The 26010-nt window shown below is 41.7% G+C and overlaps 1 long non-coding RNA gene across 3 annotated transcripts in view; it reads left to right on the forward strand.

Annotated features, from left to right (window-relative positions):
- The first annotated feature begins 367 nt into the window (after positions 1–367).
- LOC115274786 overlaps positions 368–26010 on the forward strand; it is a 49913-nt gene continuing 24270 nt past the window's right edge. The window contains exons 1-3 of one of the 3 annotated variants that reach the window (XR_003901247.1): positions 368–502; positions 834–1044; positions 8562–9351. This is a non-coding gene — a long non-coding RNA (uncharacterized LOC115274786). Of the gene's footprint in view, positions 503–833; positions 1045–6031; positions 6264–8561; positions 9352–26010 lie in introns of those variants that run through there. The other 2 variants (XR_003901246.1, XR_003901248.1) reach the window with 2 other exon arrangements.

Raw genomic sequence — 26010 nt, forward strand, 5'->3', positions numbered from 1 at the left:
ATGCCTAGAATGTTGGCCTCGTTCTCCCAATTTTGGTCAATAATGTATGAAAGTGACTGCAAAAAGTACATATGTAGGAAAAAGACTGAAAAGATATGTCCTAATTGAAAGCAATGGTTACCCCTGAGGAATGAGATAGGAGCCACACCATAGTTTTTTCATCTTATTTACTTTTTAATTATTTCCTCTTTTTTTCTTAGAGGAGCATCTCTTACCCTATAATTTGAGATGTGGAAATAATAACATGTTCACTGTCAAGGGGTGGTGGTGATTATGAAGTCACAGAAGGCATGCAATGTTCAGCTGTAGCTCTGTCCAAAGGTATTAAAGGCCCAAGTCCATATACTGGAAAGCCTTAGCTCCCCCTGGATCTGCCCTTGCAACTTCTAGGAAATTTTTTTCTCCAGCAGTACTGGGGAATTGTTGCTGAGTAAATAGTAGGAGGAACTATGGGCCAGGCTGGGGCCATCTATAGATAGGATCTCCACAGACTTCTGACCAAGTACTTATTCCAGCTACTTATGAATGAACTCACTCTCATCTAGTTATCACAATATTTTCTGATCTTTCTGAAATATCTTGATTCCCCTTATGACAGGCATTTTGCTATTCTTCCTTCCAAGAACTCATTTCTCTGTCCAGCTTCATGGTAATTGGCTTGTTTTTGAATATTGATTGCATTAGTAGACACAGATTCTCATGCATCTCTTTATCCACAGCATAGTTAGTGACCTTCCACACTGATTCTGAGCCTGGCCATGAGATGTGTTTGGTTAATGAATAGCAACCATCTTACTAAAAAGTGCATGTGCCATCTTTGCTTTTTCTTTTAGACCGTTGCACCATCAAAAAAACATGCCTCAGCAAGCCTGCTGGAGATATGTGAGGGATACTTGGAGCAGAGCCAGTCATCCCAACTGAGACCACCCTAAACCAGCCAGCTGATGGCCAGCTTGGCAGCAGATAGTTGATGCTTGAGCAAGTCCTGCCAAGACCAGTCAAGACTAATCCAGGATGCAGAACTTCTAGTAGAATCACAGACTGGTAAGAGATTTAAAAAAATGGTTATTGTTTTATGACACTTTGTTTTATGGTGGCTTATTGCATATCAATAACACTCTTCTTTTCCTACAGACTCCCTCCCACTACTTTACCACAACCCGTTCTGCCATTTACCATCTATATGACTATATCAGTTAATTTTTTCAGTGTAATAAACCACCACCACCCCCTTTTTTTCTTAGAACGATAACCATTTATTTATGATTATTTATGAATATATGTATGGGTGAGGTACGGGTTCTGGTGATTTGGGTGGAACTTGGCTGATCTTGATGAGGCTTGCTTATGCATCTGTGGTCAGCTGGAGGTTTGGCTGGTGCTGGCTGACTTATTGTGGTGACACTGGGATGATTGGAGTTCCTCTCCTCATCACTCATCATCCATCAGGCTAGCTTGAGCTTATTCACAGGATGGCCACAGAGCTCCAAGAGTATGCAATAGTAACAAGTCCTAATGTAAAAGCACTTTTCAAGCCTCTGCTTATATCATGTTTGCTCTATCCCATTGTCTGAAGCGATTCACATGGCCAAGCCCAGAGTCAGTGTGGAAAGGCAATACCAAAAGATGTAGATACAGAGAGGCATGGAAAAATTGGGGTCACTAGGCAACTGATTCACATTATGACATCACACAATTCCTTTGGTTTTTCTGAGCCTAAGCTGCCTCCTCCAACAAATGAAGATAGTAATACTTGCTGTTATAAGTTGAATTGTGTCCTGCCAACAAATGTAGAAGTTCTAACTCCTGGTACCTGTGAATGGGACCTTATCTGGAAATAAGGTCTTTGTAGATGAAATCAGGTTATGAAGAAGTTATCAGGATGGGCCCTAATCCAAGTATAACTAGCATTTTTATAAGAAGAGAAAAGCACCCTATGAAGACGGAGACTCAGGGAGAATACCATGGAAGGATGAAGGTAGATGTTGGCACGATACAGCTGTAAACTCACAAACGCCAAGGATTCAAGGATTGATGGCCACCACTGGGAGCTAGAAAGAGGGAAAAGTCTACCCAGAATCTCAGAGAGAACATGATCCTGCCAGCACCTTGATTTTGGACTTCTAACCTCCGGAACCATGAGGCAATACATCTCTGTTGTTTGAAGCCACCTTGTTTGTAGCACTTTGTTACAGCAGCTCTAGGAAACTAACACAGATCCCAACTCTTCTGGCAAAGCTTTTATCAAGGCGACTGCCAAAGGATGGACTCTAGTCCTACCAACGGTTATTCTGAGATAATGCTTATCCATTTTTATACTGGGAGAAAGCTTGTCAAGTAGGTATGAGCCTGTAAAGCGGCTGTAGCATCAGAGCTGCCTCGGGCCTCTGGTTTTAGAGGCCTTGTGATTTCCAATGGAGGAAAAAGCCAACATTGCTTGTCTTGTCAGCCTCCCTCCTGGTTTCGTGTCAGTTTCCCAAGCTGCTGACAGACACCTGCCCTGGCCAACTCTTCAGTATGCAATGGGGCATGCCTACAAAGCCTGGGATGTTTATTTCCGAAGGAGAAGCCCTGTGCTCTGATTGCTGGCATTGTTCCCAAGTAGCTCTAACTCCAGGAACATTTCAGGAAGATGGAGACTAAATTTAATCTCTCTTACCTTGTGACTCCTATTCTGTGCCCTCCATTCAGACTCTTATTATGCAGGGAACTTGGTTCTGTGCACTGCTAGCGGCAGTAGTAGTGACTTTTGCCGCCAAACACAGGAAAGAACTCCCCTCTTTTGTAGGAAGTCTTGCATCTCCCTAGGCATTTAACGGGGCTAGGTACATGAAAGTACTCCCAGAATGCACTACATTTCTTCCAGAATGCTCCCTGTGGCCTCCTTAACATTGCTCATTCTGTTCTCTTCAACTAGAGGGAACTTTCTAACTATGTACCTGTTGAAGTGTATCTTAAGCTTTGAGAACTTAAAGCATGGGTCAGAATGGAGAGAACATAGATTTTGAGACAAAAGACATGAGTTTGAGATTTATATTTAGCACTTACTGTGTTTCTGTGAGCAAATCACTTAACATCTCTGTACCCAGATATTGCTATCATCATCATTATTAACTGGTGAAGAGAGTAACTTTATTCTGAGAATCCACTAAGATAACAAATCTGAAATGCTAAATTGTGTAAGAATTATTCAGTTTAGAAAGAGAAAATTCATTCATTGATTCATCCAACTAATAACTATTGGAAGTCTGTTTTTGTGCTAGGTCCTCTGGTAGATGTTAGAGATAAAGTACTCAACAATACAGCTCACCTTCCTGCCCTCATCATTCTTACATTCTAGTGCAGGAAGTGGGAAATAAGCTAGCAAAACAACCCAACTAGACATATTACAAACCAATAGATAAAATTATAAGTTTCTAAGAAAGAGGCCAATATGATAGTGAACCAGAGAATTACTAGGGAAAAGCCATTTGAACTAGATGTTAAGTGACATGGACAGAGTTGACATCATCTGAAATTTGAATGGTTTCATCTCCTTTGCCCGGTGGAAAAAATCAGGCAGGCAGTCTCGTGTGTGTGCGTGTGCATGTGTGTGTGTTTGCTATTTTCCTATAATGCATTCTGAATTTTGTGTAGATCTGTTTGCCTTGCTACTTTGGTACTTTCTCCTCATTGGCTCACTGGCATTTATATCTTCACGGGGATGGCAGATACCCCCTAGACAAATGTTGAATGTCATTGTTATAAAGAGGACTCTCTGTACTCTGGTAAATAACTGTTTTAAAAGCTGGTTTTTGTTGTCAAAGAAAAAAGGAATTTTAAAATTTCAAACCCTTCCTTTACACGTTAGGACTAAGTAGAGTCTGAACATAAGATTTCACAATAGATGGGAGGTAGAGAGAATTTAGTGTATATTTAAAGAGAAGTTTCAATGAGACAGAAAGGACTAGGAAGTTTCCCACTACTAAAAGAGAGAGGGAGAGAGACAGAAACTGAAGGAGAAGAGGTCAGATATGAATGTACTGGTTCTCTCTAGTAGATGTTAAAAATGCTTTTGAAGCATGCTTTTAGGGGACATTATTGTTGAACAGCAAACATTCATCATTGCTTACTTTCCTATTGGTAGAATGAAGATTTTGTTTGGTGTCCATCTTTATTTCACACAGTCTGTGGGACTAGGGAAAGTGAACTCACCTCCAATTACAGGGTAGAATTTAGTTAAAGCAAATGACGATAATCTCAACTCTCTGCATGGAAGTTGGTTCAGAAATGCATGCTTTAGCCAATCAGCACAAGCCATTCCTCTGCCCACTCTTTTTTGTTTTGAGTTGGTCCAATGAGAAAGAAAAACCCTTTAATACAAAAATCACAGGTAAGTTTTTTCCCTGTCTCTTCCATGATGGTTGGTGCACGATTTACAACTGACTTCTGAGCTAGCAGGAAACCAGATTTCAAATGAGGCCAACAGTGTGGCTCTTAGAGGGAAGAGACAGAAAGAACCCAACTTGTCAACTGATGTGATATTGCTGAAGTCTTCAACCAAACAATCCTAATGCTAGACTTCCTCTTCTGTGATATAATAATTTTCTTTCTCAGGGCACCTGGGTGGCTCAGTTGGTTAAACGTCTGACTCTTGATTTTTTGCGAGTTCAAACCCAGCATCAGGCTCTGTTTCTTTCTCAAAATAAAAAAACTTAACAACAACAACAACAACAACAAAACAGAGCCAGAATTTAAAAAATAATAATAATTGTATTTCTCTCATCTAATTTGAGTCAGACTTTCTGTTATTTAGAGCCAAAAGCATCTGAGATAACACAATGGGAGAAATAACCACACTGTTTTGGAGAAGTGCCAGAGTGGGGGGAATTATTTCTCAATTTTAATGAGTAGATCCTAGGAAGATTTTAAGATTACTAGAAGAGTCCTATGCCAAAAAGAAGAGGTGAAAGCAGAATAGAAAATGATACATGGCATCATGTAATTAATCATTAAGAAAGCTTATACCACCTCCTTTAGCCTGAGAATCTTTGTAAGGGATTCAGAATTCCTTGCATACACCACGGAGTATGAGACAGAGGAGCATGTAAGACAGTTCAAGATGTGCCTTGTGACCTGAATCAAGAAGATCCTTGTGGTAAAGGATGTGGTGATTTTGTAGTAGAAGGAAGCGGGGTGGGCCACTCAAGATAATGTCTGAATGGGAATCATTGCCATGTCCCAGAGGAGGAACATCACCTGTAAGACCCCCCAAAAAAGAGCAATTCAGCCAGGACACACCATAAATTACACAAGACCCATCAGCACTGGATGCAATATGACTAGAGTTTTGCCAGGTAAGGTGAGGTCACTAAAATCCACAAAGAACTTCTACCTATACCCAAACCTCACATTAGAAGGGAAGATCAGGTTATGAGACCAACTGAGAAAGAAGAGATACGATCTTGATAGAGCATCTGGAAATAGAAATAATTAATCATTTACCCAAATTAGACTGCTTAATTCATTATGGTATATATTGCATCGTTTGCCCTAATTCTTTGCCATCTGGTGTCCATATCCTTTGTCATGTGACTTCATAACTTCTCTTTCTAACAAGGTAGAGTCTAGAGCAGCATCTATTTCCACACCCTTGGATCCGGAGTTGGCCGTGTGACTTGTTTTAGTGAATAGAATGAAGCTGAAAGGCTATGTCCCAGTTCTGTGTCTAGGTCTGAAAAGGCCTTCTGTGCTTCCATCTGCTTTTACTTTTGTGTACAAGGCATGAAAACATGCCTAGGCTTAAGAGTTATGTGGAGGAAAGCTGAGTCACCCTGGTCATCCCAGCTGAAGTCATCTTAGATCACGTCTGACAGCCAGACGCCCCCAGATGTATTAGCTTTCTATTGCCACTGTAACAAATTACCATAATTTTAGCAGCTTAAAACAACACAAATTTAATATTATAGATCTGGAGGTCAGAAGCCTAAAATGAGTACACAGAACAGCATTCCTTCTGCAGGCTAGAGAATTTATTTCCTTGTCTTTCCAGCTTTTCGAGGTTGCCTATGTTTTTTGAAGCATGAATGCTTGCTCCATCTTCAGAGCTAGCGGCATAGCATCTTCTCTCCTGTGTGACCTCCTGCCGATCTCCTATAAGGACCCTTGTGTTTATTTATATGAGGCCCACCCAGATACTCAAAGATAATCTCTTCACTTCAAGATCCTTAACTTGATCATATCTGCAAAGTCTCCCTTGCCATGTAAGGTAATATATTCACAGGTTCTGGGGATTAGGACATGGACACCTTTGAATAACATTATTCTACCATACCAGTTATATGAGTAAGCCAGACCAAGATCAGCAGGTACAGACTTGTAAGAAATAAATGCTTATTGTTTTGTGTTATTGGGATTCTGAGATCCTTTGTTTGGTGACATTATTGTGCCAGTCGATAACTGATACATGCTGGCAACTGAGCTATCCTTTTTTGGGCACGTTTAAAATTATAACCTGTTATTAGTTACAATGAAAACCAAAGAGGGGGTGCCTGGCTGGCTCAGTGGCTGGAGTTTGTGACTTTTGATCTCAGGGTTGTGATTTTGAGCCCCATGTTGGGTGTAGAGACTACTTAAAAATAAATTCTTTAAAAACAAAATGAAAATTATTGTACAAAGTGAGCACAAAATAGTAAAGAAAGTTACTTTCCTTTTATTCTTTCACTTTTCTTTCTTTTTTCTCTCTCTCTCCTTTTTCATTATGAAAAAAAGAGCATGTAGAAAAACAAAATCATAGAAAATAATTAAAAGGCACTTCTACTTCTACCATTTTGAGATCATTACTATCAAAATTGTGGTGCATATCCATCCAGAATTTAAAATATTCAATACTTGAAAATTCTACTCTGTGACGTCCAATGGAAGTTTGACCTGACCCAGGAAACCTCTCCCTCCATCTCAAACATGTAGAAATGCCAGAACAAATGTACTAGAAAATAACAGCATGAGTGAGAGAAGGTCAGAGTTACTGCATTACAAAAACTTGTAATGTTTGGAAGAAGGAAGAAGAAAGATGAAGATCAACTGGAGATTTCTTAAGTATACATCTTAAATCTTTCAGGTTAATCTCTAAAATGGTGGAAATAAAATGTGGCATCTCAACCAAACGAAGAAGCTGAAGGAGATGGATCTAACAAAATTCAGGGACAGGGAGAAGAAGCAAAAGAAAAAAAAAAAGAATCTCACAAATGGAATGCACAAAATATGAGGGCAGAGAGAGGTCCAAACAGCTCAATGATTATAATAACACAAGGAGATTATATACAAGTAAAGACAATAAAATTGTTTTTTAAAAAATCCATATTTGCTACTTTCCAGAGATGCCCCTAAAATAATAAGACTCAGAAAGACGAAACCAGGAGACAGAAAAGGCATTTGATACATCAGGAGAATGCTGAAGAATGCTGGCCTTGCACACGGAAGAGATACGAACACAGTCACACACAAACTGCAGCACTGTTTGTACTAGAGAAAATGTGGAAATAACCCAAAAGGCTGTGAAAAATGGGATGGGTAAATAGATTTTGTATTCACATGATACAATGCTATGTAGCAGTTACAGTGAATGAACTAGAATCATATGAATCAACATAGACAGATATTTTAAAAGTTGGATGGAAAAAGAAATAGAAAAATATTACAGTCTGATAGCATTTATTCATATGAAAAAGCAACTCTATGTATTTCTCATATGTATGTGGCAAAAATATAAAAATCTGGACTGGGTGCTATACATCATATCTATGACAGTTTGAAAGGGGAAAAGATGAGATAAATAGAATAAATAAGACATTGGCTTTATATCCTAGTTATTTTAATTAAAAATTTTGTAGGACATAAAATTAATTAATGTTTGTTTCATCATTCCATCTAATTTGCTGTACTTTTAAAAATCATCTCAAGGTACAGTTCCTTAAAATAGAGAGTGAAGGATATTTCCTCTAAGGCTTTGTTTACTGCCAAGGTTCTGATTCAACTATCATATCTAATAATAAAAGGAAGTAAGAAAAAAAGAGAAAATCATAGTGCTTTGGAATCTATAAGCAAGCATTAAGCATTATTTGCTATAGAAGAAAGGGAAAGCCTTACTAAATGTCTCAAAATAAAAGTGGCACATACCTTTGAGGGCAGTGTTAAATAGCTGTTAAATTCATGTTCTTAAAAAATATTTCATGACATGACAAAATGTTCACAATAAACTGTTAGATTAATTATATGAGTAAAAAACTGCATATATTTACATATTCACATATAAAATTGAACTGCTCTGTGGCTGCTGGCATTATGGGTAACATTAGCTATATTTTCCACAATAAGTAGTATTACATGCATTACTTTTAAGTTAAAAAAATCAATTAAAAGAAGCTAGTTTCATTAAAATCGTAAGTGGATAAAAGACATAAAGTTTAAAAAATAAGTCTTTTTTTGTAACTAAGTGACAAGTGTAAATACACCAGCTCATTAGAAATGATGCAGTTTATAGTGTTATTTATTTAATTTCTGCCTCTCCCTTCCCACCTAAGGTCCCATTTGTTGTAGATTCAAGACAGAAAGATCGACAGGCTGATTGGGACAGTTGAAGCCAAATGTGGCAGGCACAGTCCATACTGCACTCAGCCCCATCACCAGGAGAATAAGGGGATGAGCCAACAGAGACATTTTTATCCGATAGAGATTTAGATTCTTTCCAAGACTGAGACATCCTGGTCTCACCGAGCATTGTCATCCACACCACTCGGGCAGCACAGCATTTGCCTTAAGGAACTTGGGTAAGAACCTGATTGCTTCTGGCCTTGGAATGGGCTTTTCCCAAGGATGGTCTTCTTCTCTGGTTTATATCCCACCCTATTCTGGATTTTGATATTGAAACAAAGAATTCTATTTTTTCCTGTGGAATGCTATTTCTTTTCTTTTTAATACAAGAGAAGCAAGCTTGCTGAGTTTCATCACCTCTTAACAGTCTTAAAAAGCTAACCTGGAGGACTAAGGGCCTAGGAATTACCACATTGGAAGCCTCTGTGAAGTACAGATTTAGGTGGCCAACATATTTCAGACAGTAATGCAAATGAGCATCCGTTCTGACAATTTTGGTCCTTCTCAAAACAAAGATGGCCTTAGAAACCAGTGAAAACATAGATGGAAGAAGAAAGGACACCTGTTTTCTGGCACACGGATGGCAAACACTAAATGGTTTCCTCCATTGTCACTGATAACATGACTGATATGAGTAGATAGCAAACAGCGTAGTGTCTCCACTCTAATAAACTCACACAAAAGAGAGACAGGAAGGAAGGAAGGACGGAAGGAAGGAAGGAAGGAAGGAAGGAAGGAAGGAAGAAAAGAAAAGAAAAGAAAAGAAAAGAAAAAAAAAGAAAAGAAAAGAAAAGAAAAGAAAAGAAAAGAAAAGAAAAGAAAAGAAAAGAAGCTGCACCTGGTACCACAATGTCACTTGGAACCTAGCCTCAGTTTAATAAGAGTAATTGAATCACTGAGAATGTTTTCTTGTCCAAGGCTTATCGCTAGGACTGGTTCTTTAAAAATTATGGGCATTTCTTTTCTTCATGATCTAAATTTCCTTGCTTTTTAAAAATGTTTTATTTATTTTTGAGAAAGAGAGAGAGACAGGAGCATGAGAGGAGGAGGGGCAGAGAGACAGGGAGACACAGAATCCGAAGCAGGCTCCAGGCTCTAAGCTGTCAGCACAGAGCCCGACGCAGGGCTCAAACCCACAAATGTGAGATCATGACCTGAGCCGAAGTCAGAGGCTTAACCAACTGAGCCACCCAGGCGCCCCTAAATTTCCTTGCTTTTATCGTACACAGAAGACTCTGAGATGAAACAAAGCTTGGTTGAACTATTGTACTACCTACTGCTGCAGCTTGGGGTGGAAATTAGACTTTGTGACCAGGAATGGTGGAAAAGGGCATCTGTTCAGGGCTCTGCTTCTGCCTCTCAGCCAAGGAGCTCTGTGGATACCTACCAGACTGTTCATTTGGTTGGTACCCTTGGATAGACCAGCAACGTACATCCTGGGGCTCTGTCAGTTCCCAAGAGAAGACCTATTTACCACACACTTTGTTTTGCTGACCACAATATTCTTGTTAGAAGGTGTTTATTCCTTTTCCCTAAACACTGAAATCATCTTCCAGGAATAAGCCTGCATATCCCTTATGGAAACACATGAATCCTACTTCTAGTTTCTTGCAACATGCTAAACTGCTGAGTAGAAGGTACTGAGACTTTATCTTTTGACACAGATGCATGTGGTGAAAAGAGCAACCGCAAAGCAACCATTCAGAGACTGTTGAGGAAGGAACAATCTTTTTCTCTGTGGTAGAAACATATATAAGAAGACAGTTATGGGATATATGTGTGTATCTGTAATTTTTGGTAAATAGCAATGATCAAAGTCTACAAGGGTCATAATGGAGTCCGGTAGAAGTAAAAAGCAATAATCAAGGAATACAAGACTCACAAGAGTCCAATCTTTGGACAGTGCAAAGATGTCACCATCTGCCACTCAACTATTTGTATGTCCAGTTAAATAATGGGGAGTACCTGTGGGAGGAACGTCACTGCAAAAACTTATTTCCATAGCACTATTTTAAAAGTTCCATGTGGTTCTGGGGCACCTGGGTGGTTAAGCATTCAGCTTTGGCTCAGGTCACAATCTCATGGTTCATGGGTTCAAGCTCCATGTCAGGCTTTAGGTGGACAGCTCAGAGCCTGGAGCCTACTTCAGATTCTGTGTCTCCATCTCTCTCTGCCCTCCTCCACTCATGCTCTGTCTCTCTTTCTCTCTCAAAAATAAATGTTAAAAATTAAAAAAAAACTTCCATGAGGTTCAAGAAATTAAACAATATACTTGATCTGCCTTTGGACTCTGTATTTCCCACTCCAGACCCACACCTAGCCTGATTAATCATTTGTGAATACAACCCCAATTATGAGAGGACTTTGTTGCGGACCACTCTTGGCCTGGAAGAGGAAGCAGTGTGGCTTCTGATGCCTTGAAGACTAATGCAAATCTTTACTACAAGTTTCCTTAAAGATTTAATATAGGAGCTGCTCACAGTGAGTCGCCCAGAAACCATTGGTAATATCCTCTCCAGGTACTGCTCTCCAGTGTCTTCCAGAAAGAACAACTGCTAAACTTTCTCCCTCCCTTTCCGTACATCCCTTTCAGTATCATGTGGCTTCCATTCCCTCATTTCAGACTCTCTGTTATAGCTGCCCAAAGTACTGGATGTGGCAATTCCTAGCATATTATGCTTTATAGCACTAATGTTCTTTGGAGAATTGTCCCTTTTTCCATTCCCAACTTTCAGTGAAATTCCCAGTAAATCAAATTCTTTTACTATGGTAAAAGGCAGAGCTTTCTACCTCTAAAGGATGGGCTATACTTAAGCTTGTTTCTAAAGAATACAGTTATAGAAAGACAAGGAAGTAACTTGACAGTGGAGAACTCTGGCAAACACTACCTTAACCAGGTGATCAAGGTTAACATCATCAGTTATATGTCATATTGATAGTATGGGCCCTTAATAGGATGTGTTTTAAAAATTCCACTTTGCCTCTGTGGTCATCCTCTGTAAACCCATAACCCACATCTAACCATGGAAAAACAAAACAAAACAAACAGAAAGATATTCTACAAAACACTTGACCAGTATTCCTCAAAACCATCAAAGTCATCTCAAAATAGCAGAGTCTGAGAAAGTGTCATAATCCAGAGAAGACATGAAAACTAAATGAAAATGGTATCCTATTGGGATCTTGGAACAGAAAAATGATCATTAAGGAAATGCCAATGAAATTGGAATGAAATACGGGGGCCGGAGAGCTTTATTTTGTCTTTGTTTTTGTGCTGTTAAGAAAAGCATGAACAATCTTTTGATCTGGACCAGGTATCTAGTGAACGCACAGACTTTAGTTGTCCTGCCAGGGGATGTAATGACTCTTAATTAAATTTGCCCCAAATAAATTCCCAGTTTTCATGTGGTCATGGCTGGCCAAACTGTTACATTAAAAAAAAAACTCAACAAAGTTAGTAACCAAACATTATCAAAATAAAAGGTAAGGCAAACTTTACTTCCATATCTGGAAGGAAAACAAAAGAGATCTAATTTCTAACTCAGCACAGCATTAAAAAAAAAAAAGCCTTTCTTCTCTCTAATTTTCATATAACCTGTGGCTTTTCTGGATGTTCTTATTCTCTAAATCCTTTCTTTCTGTTCCCTACTTCTGCTCTTTCTGAAACCCCACCACACATTTTCCTCTCGCTTCTTCCAAACTTGCTCTACCCATTTTCCAGATTCAACTGTCACTGAAAGCCTGGGGCTCTACCCAGCCAAGACAGAGCTCTCCAGCGGACAGGAGACAAAGCTGAGTAGTCAAAGAGAAAATTCTCCTCAGGAGAGGTAGGAAGGGAATGAGGGTAGGCTGACAACTCCATAAATTAATATGAATTGTTCCCATCATAAATATAAACAGTTGGCTTTGATATACAGACCAGGATTAGGAGAACCATAACAGTGAATGGGGATGAAAAGTCTATCCAGAGGAAGAATTAGAATGGTCTTGGTTCAGAACAGTCTGGGACCTGCCATTAAGATGGTAAATTCTATGCCTTGTGCAAAGAGAGTCTATGTCTGGCCTATTTTCTGTTGTGTCCCAGTGCCTGGTCCAGAGAAAGAACCCCAATATATTTGATGGGTGACCTTGAGAATAAGAGTATCTGTTTCTTTCATTGTAAAGCAGCAAATGTAGACAATATCCGCCTTAGTTACTTAACAGAGATTTTGCCAGGAGTCAAGCAAACCTGCATCATGTGGAAATAAAAAAGAAGTGCAGTAAACAAAACATCAGTGTGGACACAGCATCAAGGTGGAGGCCAGAATAGTCCTCCAGCATCAGAGGGGGCTTAAAGGATCCCACTGGCTGCCCATCAAATGGGAAAGGTTGGGTCAAAACATCTCTGAGTTCTCACTGGCTCACTGCCATGTGACTTTGTAACACCTCCTGTCAAAAAGTAGAGTTGTGACTTGCTTTGAAAAATAGAATGTGATGGAATGAATGCCAATGTGCAAGTTCTGAGCCCAGATCTCAAGATGGCTTGTGTGATTTTCCTCTCTCCTCTCACTCTTGGAACCCTGCCTCCACCATGTGAATAAGCACAGGCGAGGCTGCTGAAGGATGAGAGACACTCAAGGCCTAGTCACCTCTAGGGCCCCAGCCAACAGCCAGCCTGGGTTCAGAAACAGAGCCACTTAGCTTGAACAGAAACTGACTGCAGATGCAGAAGTGAGCCCAGCTGAGACCAGAACAGTCCAGCTGACTCTCACTCAAAATGCTGACCTGCAGATTAATGAGCCAGATAAATCATGTTTTTAAGCTACCAAGGTGAGGGATGGTTTGTTCTACTGCGATTGCTAACTGATACAACTTCCAAACAGAAAATTCAGTGAGTCAATTACTCTTCTCTTCTACATTCAGATAGAGTGCACATTTTCCAGGAAGGTGCCCCTGACCAAGAAAGCATCCACTGCCTTGTCTTGATGGTCTGTTGACTGCTGTTTTTGGCCATATAACTTCCTGTATCACATTCACACTGGCTAATTTTAAAAAGCTCTAAAGGACATGGTTAAAATTTATTTCACACACTGTAGCTCAGATCTATTTACTTCGGCCTCAAGCTTTTTCTTATTGAGAGTGAGATACTCATGATTCTTGATGTGCAGGAAAGAAAACAATGGACTGGGACACATCTGTCCTTGGTTTTGGAACCCCCCCCCCTTTTGAGAGCTACCATTCTTGAAGGTGGACAGCATCATCTTGTCTTTATGTGCTTGGGACCATTCACAATGAATATGCAAGCTCATTCATTTATGACCCTTCAGATCACAACTCTGTTCTTTGCATTTCAAGGTAATACCTAGTTATGTAACAGATTAATTCTGCTGTGATGTGGCACATCATAGGAAACTCAGCTCAGATTGGCTTCAGTGAAAAGGGGAATTTATTTGTTTCTGTGACAAAAGGGTATCTGGCTTCAGGCATGGTTTTTATTAGGTTTCAGTCTTTCTCACCTCATCAGTAATCTCTCTTTTCTTCTGTGTTGCCTTAATTTACAGCCAGGCTTTCTCCATGTGGTGACAAAAATGGCTGCCATGAGCCCAAGACTCTTGTTTTCTGCTGAATAATTGCAGCCCAGAGAGACCATCCCCTTCTATTTCAGTAAAGTCTTGAGGCTTATTCTCATTGGACCTCTTTGGGTCACAGGTCATGCCTGTACCGTTGAACCACTTACTTTCTACAGGGGAATGGACCATGCTAACTGGTCAAACTGGTGACCTCTTATCCCCCAGAAAAAGATGGTGTGGGAGGTGATGGTGGGAGGTGATCCATCAATCACGTGGCTCAAGACAGAGCCGGGTGGGGGTGGGGGTGGGGGTCCAGAGTAACATCAGTTGCTGTTATTAGAAAGGAGAACAGTTATGGGCAGGCAGAACCAGCAGTTAACCATTACAACAGTGGATTTCAATCTCACAGTACACTGTGGTCACCTGGGGGAGCTTTCAGACAAGACCACCATGTAGTGATTTACTTGGTCCAAGCTGTGGCCTGGGCATCAGTAGTAGTTTAAACTCTCCAGATCATTCTAACAAACAGCTAAGTTAAAGGATTGCTGCAGTAGGGCTATTAATAGCTAATTAAGTCTCAACCCTGGGGAATGCCTTGAAGTGCTATTGGTCACTCTAAAGGATTGCATCTCTCGGCGTAGAGTTTTCAACACTGGAGAAAGGCAGGAGTCAGTGTGGTGCAGTAGATATGGGACTGAACTGGGGTAGGCAGACAGGAAGCTCTCATTGCCCCCAATTCGAACTATATTAGCAACCATCTGCTGTGTACACGAGCTGCCAGCCATGATGACAAAAATTAAATTTGAGAAACCTTTTGCTCCCCAAAGCCAAAGAACCCATTTTATGACAGCTCCAATTACAGAATGAAAAGTACAAGGTTAGCTACTCTGTCAGATGTCACCACTTCCGTGGTCAAGTGTAGAGACCCTTGGGCCTCCCTGGCATCATCCAACCTGTTGAGTCTGTGCCTGACTCCCCTGTCCCACATCAGAGCGGGGTGGAACAGTTATTGCCTCCTTGTTTCTGCAGAGTGTTTTCTCCCAGCTGGTTGGAGAACGCAGATTCTCCTCATCTTTCTAGCGAGGAAAAGTTCTGGCCAATCACAAGAAGCCAACTCGAGACTGCAAATGTGGGGATGAGATGGCAAAATCTGTTTTTGGAGCTGCAAGAGACACTCCTCTCCCTGCGAGGAGCTGCCCCAGAAAGCTTGTTTGTCAGGCAGGAGCTGGCAGCTGCTCGCCACCCCAGGGTGGGGGTGGGGTGAGGTTTCAGAAGCTTCTGGCTGCCTGGGTATCTGTACCCAGAACTGCCACATTTGCCTTTACCAGGGTCCAAGCCCTGAACAAATCACAAAGTGGGTCTTCCCCGAGAACTTCTGTTTTGGAGAAACCAGGAGTGGAGAATGCTCTGGGATGGGCAGTGGAGTGCAGTAGGCAAGGTAATGGATTGGCAAAACACGCCCCAACACATGGATTTCTGTTCCATCTTCCTCTATTTAGGCATGTGACAAAGCCTCCCTGAACCTCAGTTTCCTCATCTGTAAAATGAGAGGCTGGGTTTGAGAATCCCCAGACTCTGAAAATTCTGAGGTTATGATGGTAAAGTAGGGAGGGACCACCAACCTACTTTGCTTTTCGGGTAACTGATGGTGGGAAGCTAGTGGAGTGTTATGGAGTCCCTGCCATTGTTAAGAGTGAGACAGCCCCTTTCCTCCCCATCCTTTTCTTCCCTCTTTGTCCTTTTATTCCCCTCTGACCATCATCACTAACTGTCTAGGAGCAAAAACACTGGGGATGATGCCCCAAGTGTGTGAAGGGCGGCTAAACCAAATCTTCAAATATACCCACAGCTTTAATTCCTGTATCACACAGAAAGATGGTTTGCACTTTTGCAGACATGGAGGCTCTATTCTGCTTCCGTCTCTGTTCTCTCCTGCCCTGACTCCCTCCTCCCCGCTCCCTCTTCCTTCCCTCCTCTGCTGTTTACTGATCCCCCAAGTCGTGACGACGTGCCAGGCACTGTGCCAAGTGCGAGGGCCCCGAGTTCATCAGGGGGTGGATTAGAAAGCTCTGCTCTGACGGAGTCTCCTGGGGGCAGATGTGGAAATAAACAAACAGTGACTGTACAGCGACAATCCAGGGCCCCGAGCGCTCCGGCGGAAATGAGCACAGGCTCTGCGGAAAGCCCACAGGAGGACCCCTGACTCAGGGGAGGCCTCGCCCGCGCCCCCCGCCTCCCAGGCAGATCGCAGGGGTGCGGGGGAGGCGCGGTCCCAGCCCGGCCTGCCGCCAGCCCCGCCTGTGCCGCAGTGAGTCAGGAACCCCGCCTCCCCGCCTGCTCCCGCGAACGAATCACCGTCACCCAAGTCACTGCGGCACAGCCCGCCTGAGCCCTCCCGCCCACGCCCTCGCGGTGTCTCTCTTTCCCTCCCCCTGCCGTCCTCGGCCCCGCTCGCGCCTCGCCTCCCGCGCCCTCGCCTTCTGCTCGCCCGGGGGGAGCTGGCTCCCCGACCTTCCGCCCGCAGCCCTAGCCGCTGCTGCTGGAGGGAGGCCAGGGGGGTGCGGGTGGCTGCCCTGCTGGAGGGAGGCGCTCGCAGAGCTGCAGTGTTCTTTGCATTGGGAACGTTGCCCGGGGAAAGGAGAGAAACAGAAATGGTGAAATGACTCAGGATTCTTGAAGGAGCTAAGCACAGCGGGTGCGGAGGGCTTGCTCCAGAAGTAGGGCTGGGACGCAAGGGTCCTTGCCAATCTCTTGAGTCTCATACGCGGAGGGGGTGGGTGTGGGGCTGCCCCAAACCTGAGCTCGAATTTCTGCGGGAGAGTAGAAATGCAGTAATAGTGTATAATTCTAAAAATATCAAACTGATGTATTTGGATGAACGCACACCAAAGGAAATAAGATCTGAAAGCCTTGAGCATCCACAGAATAATCGCTCTTTTGGGCCAAGGCCAAATGCCTTAACCCTACTGGCCTTTCCAGATGACTTTTTTGGGGAGAAAGGCTGGTGGCAGGATGGAAGTGAAAAGCAGCAAATAGAGTCATTTTTGTCTGAAACCACCTAAAGGACTTTTCTCAGAAAATCCACCCTGACGTTGGGAGGGGGGCTGCAGGTGGGGTCACCAGTTTTTGGAGGATCTCCTGCTGTGGCTGGACGATGTCTTTCCCTAGTCACTTGTAGGCTAATGGCAGGGGAATGTGAACTTGGGCCACCAGGATGAAAGACCTACCTCAGGTCTAGATGTGCATCAGGAAGATGGGTGGTGTCCTGCTCAGCAAAATATATAAGAGGATCTCAGCTCATAGAGGGGCGGTGGGAATCCTACTTTGTTTCTCAAGTCCCTACCTCTGCTCCAGCTACAGTGGCTCACTCTCCGTTCTCTGAACACACCAAGCTCCCCCTACCTCAGGGCCTTCCCACATGCTGTGCCCTTCACCAAGAATTCTCTTTTCCCAGGTATTTATTGCAAAAGACCATCTATCCAAAATAGCGCCCTGTCCACAGCACCTCTGCCCTCCATCTCTGCAAATTTCCTTACTGTTTTCCTGTCCTTATATGCTTATTTATTTATCATCAATCTCCCCTAGTATGTGAGTTCCCTGAGGGTAAGAACTTTGTCCTGTGAACTGTTCTAATTCCCAGTGCCTGGCACATTGTAGGTACTCAGTAATTATTTTTGCAAAGAATGAGGTTGGAAAAAGTCAAGGAATTTGCTCAGCTTCACACAGTTAGTGGAACAGCCAGGAGCTGAACCCTCATCACCTTCTCCTGACCTAGAACTTTTCGACTCTCTTACGCTTAAGCTGGTTATTTGGAAATGATCTCAAAGTGGAATCAGGTTGGACTGTGGCTGCTGAGCGAGCTGGATACCTTCTTAAGATGTGGTTTTTAGGGTCTTCCAAATGTTCCATCACTCTGTAATGTAAAAGTTTATAAATATAAGTTCCAGTAGATACTGAGCAGTTCATGATGTGGTGCCAACCTTGGGTCTCCCTTGACACTTCTTCTGTAATCGCCTTTGAAGGCATGAGTGAAAGCTGAGGTTTATAGAGTTTAGGGCTTTTGTACTGAATTCCTCTTACCCACTAAGGCTGGAGCTATTTTTTGGAAGAGTGAATCCTGCTAGCTGAGCCCAGAATCATAAGATCTGTAGCAATGTGATGGAATATCACTGACAGTCATTTGGGCAATTATGGGCATTCTAAGTGGATCAGTCTTCTTGCAGCCATTTTTTTTTTGAGCCATAACAACTATTTTCTTAGCAATTATCTATTTTTCTCTTCTAAGTTTGAAAATTATAAAGAAGGTCCAAGAGTTTCAGCAGTGCTAGTAATTTTTAAAATAGCACAATCCAAAGAAATAACTTCCAGAGTTGGAGCCAAGAAAACTGGGTTTACATCTTGCCTGGTCTGTACACCAGCTCGGTGACCCTCTTTGTATTCCAAGTCATCATTTGAATGGGTGCTCCACCTGAGAGCACTGTGGTAAGGGTCAGGGGAGTGAGTGGACAATAAAGTGCCTTGTCAGCAGTACAACACTGGGTGCAACACTCAATGCCCTGCATGATGCTGTTAGAAAGCATATTGAAAAAAAACTAAGAATTAAAGTCTAGCCTTCTGGAGCTGCAGACAGGGTGGGGGCCATACAAAATATAGTGCCCCAGGGCACATTAAAAATGGGACTGAGAACTCAAATGGAAAATCAAGAGTTAAGTCTGAAACAAGCACTGTGCCAGAGACTTGGGGGAGGGTGGGGAGCGTGATCAGTAAACAGATTTGGAGATTTGTAATGGCTGAATTGTAGGGCTGGAACTAGTGGGAGTTGGAGGGAGCAGACAAATGGATGACTTTTGATCAAACAGAGATGAAACAGAGTGAAAGGATGGAAGGCTGGGTAGGGCAGACACTAGTTCCTATCCTCTTCCTTTCTTTCATTTGGCAAATATTCTTGAGTGCTGGCCATCTGTGAGGCATAGTTTTTCTATCATCTCCAGGAAATTGTCTTCAGATAACTGATGATTAGCCAAGTCCTTCTGTAAGCGGGCTGGTATTGATACACCCTCCCCTAGCCACTCCAGCTTGAAACAGCTGATGAAAGAATAGAGGATTTGAAGGTTTTAAACACCTAGAAGAGCGTATAACTTTCTATAGATGGAAGTCTGCTGCAGCATTCTAAGGAGATAGAAGAAGTGGAGATTATGATGCATCCAGCAAAGTGAAAATGGAAGAATCAGACCAAATAAAGTATCCAATCTTACCCTTGATTTACCTATTTATTCATTACCTATACTATGTTTTCTACCAGTTGCCTGCCTCTGTGTTGTCTGTTTTAGCCAATAAGCCACTAGGGGATGGACAGTCTGTTTTCCTAAAACATTCAGTACCAGGTCACCATGTAAAAAAGTTTATAGAAATATTGTCTAATGACAATGTGTTTTCTCTAACATGCTAATTATAAAATAGCCTCAAGTTCCCAGAGTTTTTAATCATTCATTAAATATTTATTTGGTTCTTACAGTGTTCTCTTTTGTGGGCATAACTTAACCTACCTTGTTTTTACTACCATTGGGCTCCTTAATAATTTTTAATAATCCTATGATGATACAATCCTCATATTGAAACTCTTGCTAATCTAAGAGTTAAGAAGAGGTGGTGATTCACTGCCTGGAAAAAAAAAAAAACCCAGAGAGTAAAGATAACAAAGGGCAGGCCCTCTTTGCATGGAATTGAAGGTGGGAAGATGGAAGAAAGGTAACAGATTGGTTGGTTATTGCTATGTAACAAATCAGCCTGGAACTTAGTAGTTTCTGACAATTTTTTTCTCGCTTATGTGTCATTAGTTGGATGGAAGTTGATTGGTCTAGGATGAGTTTCAGATGGGCTCAACTTAAAGCTGCAGATTGGGTCTATATCTGTACACATATCTTTTCTTTTCTTTTCTTTTTTTTGGCTCAGTTAGCGGCTTTGGGTAGGTTACAGAAATACAAGAGGGCAAACCCAACTACATAAGTTTAAGTCTTTGCTTGCATCACGCTTGCTAACATTTCATTGGGTAAAGCAAATCATATTGCCACATCCATCACCAGTGAAGCAGGGAACTGTATTTTGCCTCTAGTTGGAGGAATTGCAGAAGGTCATAGGGACAAAGAGAGGTGAAGCACTAGTATCAATAATGCATAATTAGAATCTAGTTTCTGTATTTGGAATGTTTCCAGAATATGGGAATATTGCTTTATTCCACCCCCTGATGTTCTAACTCATTAAAGCAGTTAATCCATGGATTAGGCTGTTCTAGCAGCAGTTGGAATTCTTCCCCAGTGAAGGCTCTTTTGGCTGTTGATTCGTTAGCAAATGCTAGATCAGATGCATCACTAGACATAGAACCAGAACGTCTTGGGTTCAAGTCCCAGTGGCACCACTTACCATCTGCACATCTCCAAGTGGTCATTTAACCTCACTGAGCCTCTATTTCCTTATCTGTAAAATGAGGATAAGAATTTATGCTCAATTTATCTCATAGGGTTGTTATAAAGATCCAATCAAATGAGATCATAAGTATGAAAGTGTTCTGTAAATTGGAAGTAACTTCACTTACAAAATAGTATTCCTGTGGGGCAAAGACATAAGAACCCTCGGTTAAGTACTGTTTGTGTTAGAGATTTCTGAAAGTCCATTTTCTTAACCAGTTCCACTGATGGTGCATTAGTGTTGTGCCCCTCAGGCCTTATTCCTGGGGCAGCCAGATTGAAGCATGAGTACTTTGAGTTGAGGATGAGATAGTCAAGGTTGACTTCTCAGGGAAGGGCCACAGAAAGAGGAAGTTAAGCCAAGGATAAATCAGCCTACTTCTTGTTCTTCTGAATGTTAATTCTGCCATGACTGCCATTTTTGGGGTCTCATGGCATGGAAATCTGAAGTCCATGTCCTTTGTTGAAATTTTGACTTCTCTCTTCTTGGTTATTTTCCAGTGGTTTCTCTGGAGTTTGGAACATGCAATGGAGGCCAATACCACAAATATGAAATAATGCACTGTTTTGGAAAGTGTCTTGTAGTTTCCTTTGCTTGGCTTTCATTTCATTTATAAAATTCTTGATTTTCATGAATCCACCAAAAAACACATACTTATTTAACAACCTTAGCAGCCTAAATTATACATATTCATATCTGGAATGCCATCTGTTCTATCTCTTGGAGTGAGTTGGTTCCTAGGTGTGTGCCACCAACCTCATCCAGGAGGTGGCCTGGGGAGTCCATATGGCTTCTGGCATTTTCCTGGCCACACCAGTACCTGGGCTCAGGCCCAGGAACTGGTTTGGGATTAGGGATAAGCAACAAACCAAATGGACTAAGGTTGGATCTGCAGTATAATCTGACTTTTCAGGCTGTCTCTAAAGGGAGAAGGAAAGGTCATATGATTTTTTTTCTTGTGACATCCAGTGACAGAACTCAGTATGTAGGAGGGTTCCTCTCTAGGGTAACTATTAGGCAAGGCCACTATATGCAGTGGCATAATCTCAGGTACTCTAAGAAGAAACACCCCACACCATATCCAGGATAGGTTATAGGGTGGGAATTTGAGCAGGTGAAACAAAAAGTCAGTTAAGCCAAAATTAATGAAAGTGGTCTGATGAAGGTACAGTGTATGGATTCGAGATTCTATCCCCAATTTTGTCCCTAACTAGCTATGAAGTCTTGAGTGAAGCATTTCACTGATCTCTGCCTCAGTTTCCTCAATTGTGATAGGAGTGAACTGGCCCTTAAGGTCCCGCCCAGCTTTGTCATCTAAGACTTTCATGCCTTCCCTGTCCTTACTGGTAAAATGAGGAGGTTGTGCTGTTACCTGGAAGGTGCTGACTCCTTTGTCTCAGGATTGTACTTTCTAATAGGAGTGAAATGGAATTACACTAGCTCAATGCAAGCTCCGTTGGCCATATGTGCTCTTTGGCAAGAATTTAGTATTGGACGATAGAAAGGAACACAAAAGAGAAGTGGACCTTTTCCCATTGGCATTAAAGTGAATATTTTGTTTAAAATATCCCAAATAAAAACAAAACAAAGAATGCTGCATTTTAACACTTGTCAATAATGGACAACATCCCATTGGTGAGACTAAACAGAAAGTATACTATTTAAAAGTGCTTTTTTCATCTGACAGGTAATGTTATGGGTGTAAATACATGTTTTTGGCAAAGCCCCATGCCTGGTGATGTTTTTCTTAGCATGGAGGGTTTAGGAACTGGAAGAGAGACTTTGTAGGGAGAGAAGAATATATCTAGAGATTAAACATGTGTGTGTTGCTCATCTTTTAGGACCACCAGATTAATAACCTCGGTGACCATGGTTCTTCCAATGAAGAATCCAGACAGCTCATGGCCACTGCTGGAGCCTGGGTACTAATGAGCAGCCTCCACACCTTGGCTGTTCATGCTTTTACTTCTCTTTCTGAAATCTTTTATCTAGTACATTACCTTCTGTTTGGCTGGCAGTGACAGAAAAAAATGCATCATTTTACTGAGTTTTGAATTCATAGCTTCTTTCTAGGCTGAGTCTGTCAAAATGGTCTGTGTATATATATCAGTCTATTTGGGAGTGGAAAGAGGAAAACTGTGTAAGCCAAACAATTTGGGGGGTGCATTTTTAAAATTATAAGTAGATGTTACTTTTTATAAATTCCTGTAGACCACTTTAGTTTTAGTTGCTGCTCTGTTAAACAGTGTCTTGGCTTGCAAGGACCCAAGTGCAAGTAATTTAGTTAGAAGGTGATGCCAACAAGCCCATAGAGAAGTGAGGAAGTGAGACAGAGAAAGGAAGGCAGCCAACGCAGGGTGCATTTGCAAACAAATTAGGCTCCATCCTGCTGGGGAACTCTAAAAGCCCACATGAAACATGTATCTCAGAGCTATGCCAAGGGAGCAAAGCAGTGAGGATATTTACCCACCAACCTCTCCCAGTCATTGGTTGAGGGCTGCCTCAGAGGGGTGTTAATTCTCCAGCACTTTTGGCCCATCCTGTGCTAAGGCAGAAGCACTAGAGTATACCTTCAGTAGTAGAAATGAAGGTAGAAGAGCATTACAATGATAAGATCTCAAGGGATATGGGCATGGCTCCACCTGCATTTGGTACAAATAGACACACGAAGGAGATCACATATAACAAACAGATATATGTAAATGAAAATATTAGAATTCCCCACTCAAACTTCAATAATAAAAGAAGCATAAGGACTCAAAACTGAAATGCCCAAAGACTGGGGCGGCTTCAGGTAAAGGTTGGTCTAGGCTCTTAAATGGTTTGAGAGGCATGAGCTTCTTTTCTCTATTTCTTTGTACCACTTACCATGTGTTGGTTCCACTCTTGGTAGTTTCTACTTTATAATTACAAAATAGCTTATAGTAGCTGCTTAGGGCTCTATATTCTAGATTCAACATCTAGCCAAGAAAAGAAGGTGTGTTTTTCAAAGAGTTTAAACAAGTCCTAGAATGAAGTCTTTTGGGCTCTGATTTTCCTGATTCGGGTCAAGTTCCCACCTTCCCATTCCCAATCACTACAGCCAGGGGGCTTAAGTCTATTAAGACTCAATTCTGAGTTGTTGGAGGGTGGGGGGGAAAGGTGACTCTAAGTCAAAACATATGGCTGAGAAATTCAATCTGTTGGGACAGAAATAGGAGGTAATTAATACTAAAGCCCTTAAGTTTAACAGCATAGGTTTTTGATAACCTTAAGGAAAGCAGCTAAATAAATGATATTATATTTCAACTCCCTGATGTCAGAATCCAGCCTAGTGTCCAGACAAGAGAGAAAGAGATTAATGGTGGTGTGGTAAGGGAGGGCCAGGAAGAAAATGTAATGGTGAAAGCATGGGTACCAACAGCCACTCCAGGGAGCTGAATTCAGACTGTATCTTTGACAACACTAATGCCGGGTAATATTTATTTAGCTGAGCCTAATAAGCAGTGTAAAGAGTCTCATCTCTCAAATTGGCACAGCAAGGGGCCACAGCAGCCAGGCTGCTGATAATTAACAGTGAAATGCCTGGCCTGTTCTCTCCCTGCAACATCCGAAGGGATGCCTGGGACTGCCGGGCAAATTCATTTTCCTCTTGCTGGCTGGAATAAGGATGGAGCTTGCTGCAGAAAATTACTGGAGAGGCAGCTAGCCAAGGGCAGAACAAAATGGCTATTCTGAGAAGGCAGGTGGGGCTGAGGAGGGCATTACTTGTGGAAGGTCATGTACATACTGCATTTTCAGTACCCATAGACGTAGACCTATACAGGCAGTTATGTTGGTTTTAGCTCACAAGTGCTGCAGTTGAAATAGTAGTTGCAGAATCAGAGGCTGTTAGAATTCAAATGACGCTTGGAGTCTGTGGAGTTCAATTGTATTCACTGAAGAAAAAAACAGAAACCTATACAGATGTGTGGCTTATCTAGCATCACAGTGAGTTCATTGTAGAGTTGATGCGAGGGAACACATAATTCCTATTTGACAATCCAGTGTTAATAATAACTATGTCTATGATATACATTCTTGAGGTTCAGTCTGGACCTAGATCTTGTTCCCTTTTTATAGCTGAACCATTTGGTGGAATTCATAGAGCAAGTCAGTTGAAAACAGAACACTCCAATCCCAATTGACATTGTCCACAAATAATTCTTAAAGCCCTCTCTAATTAACTAATAGCGATGATGGGAATGGTATGTGATTATTTATTTCTCAAAATATACCATGCACTGTGCTAAACAATTTACATGCATTGTTGTGAATTATAATCTTCATAGTAACTCTTTGATGTGAATACTTGTCTCATTGTATGATGGAGGAAATTGAGGTTTACAGGGTTTATGAACTTCCCAAGAACACACAGTTTGTAAATGGTGGAGCTGGGTTCTGATCTTGTGTGTTCTCACTCAAGAACCAAACCTGTACCTGTAAACCACTACTAACCTTAACTTTTCCTCTCAGCCCTGCCAGAGTCTCAATGTCTTCCACTGGATTTTCCTTCAAGAAGACATTCTATATTCTGAGAGACCTGGTATCATTTCTTTTATCTCTGAAAAAGATCATAAATTTACTATATATTTTAGAATTGCTATTAATGATTTTTGAGATTTGGTACTCTTTTTGTGGAGGGTGGAGGATTACAGTGAAACACTACAGTTACATATTTAAAGACAGCTTTCCTAAATGTCAGTTCAAAATATAGATTTATCAGAATTTGGAAATGAAAGGATTTCTTTCTTACTGCTGACTATACTGGATGTCAAGACTGTGTAAATTGCATCCCAGAATTAGAGCACTGTGGGGGCATCTGACCCCACCCAAGTATCCCTGCCAAATAGCCCATCTTTCTTCTCATTTCTCCACCCAGGATCTGCATGGCTTCCAATTCTCCTTTCTCCAGTTTCTCCAGATGGCAGACATCTTTCAGCCTCTTGGCTCCTGCAGCTTCTTCCTACTGAATTGGAGCCAATTCCTGTAATCCAACTTCCTCCTCTTCAAAGGGATGTGCATAGCTTCTACAAGGACGAGGCCATCTGACTCCAATGCCTGTTGCCTTGTCTTGCCAGTGTCCTTATCTGACATCAGTTTTCCCCCACTTGGTCTCCATGGAGAGATGACCATTGGCTTGATTTGCATCAAGTTTTCCTATTGGTCACCTTCTTATCTTAATTCTTTTCTCTCATCTTCACCATTAATATCCCACTGTTCTCTACTTTGAGGCTATTTCTTCCCCACTGTAATAGTGTTATTATAACTTAGGATAGCTGTATTAACTGATATTTCAAAATTTTTAGCAGTTTTGCCAGTTCCACCACCAAACAGCTGGCTTGAG

Source organism: Suricata suricatta, chromosome 12 (genome assembly GCF_006229205.1).
Source record: "Suricata suricatta isolate VVHF042 chromosome 12, meerkat_22Aug2017_6uvM2_HiC, whole genome shotgun sequence".
NCBI lineage: Eukaryota > Metazoa > Chordata > Mammalia > Carnivora > Herpestidae > Suricata > Suricata suricatta.